The sequence below is a fragment of the Arachis duranensis genome, chromosome 10 (genome assembly GCF_000817695.3).
Source record: "Arachis duranensis cultivar V14167 chromosome 10, aradu.V14167.gnm2.J7QH, whole genome shotgun sequence".
Taxonomy (NCBI): Eukaryota; Viridiplantae; Streptophyta; class Magnoliopsida; order Fabales; family Fabaceae; genus Arachis; species Arachis duranensis.
In genome coordinates, this window is record NC_029781.3 from 34,172,620 (window position 1) to 34,173,220 (window position 601).

Consider the following 601-nt stretch of genomic DNA (forward strand, 5'->3'; position numbering starts at 1 on the left):
TTTAATTTCTTATTCTTTAAGATTCAGCATCTTTTACTTTCCTGCTCTTTAATTTACTGCAATTCTCCCCTCTCCCTTTTCATTCCAAGTAATTTAGCTTCTGTTAATGTTAAACCACTCATCCAATACTTGATTCGCTTGACTAAATCAACCACTAAACTAAAATTGCTCAATCCTTTAATCCCTGTGGGATCGACCTTACTCCCGTGAGTTTTATTACTTGATGCGACCCGGTACACTTGCCGGTGAGTTTTGTGTTGGATCGTTTTCCACACATCACCATCCTCTCAGTGAAAATGTTCAACGCACCCTGTCACGGCACGGCTATTCAGCTGTCGGTTCTCGATCATGTCGGAATAGAATCTAGTGATTCTTTTGCGTCTGTCACTTACGCCCCACAATCGCGAGTTTGAAGCTCGTCACCGTCATTCAATCATTGAATCCTACTCAGAATACCACAGACAAGGTTTAGACCTTCCGGATTCTCTTGAATGCCGCCATCAATTCTAGCTTATACCACGAAGATTCTGATTAAGGAATCCAAGAGATATCTACTCAATCTAAAGTAGAACGGAGGTGGTTGTCAGGCACACGTTCATAG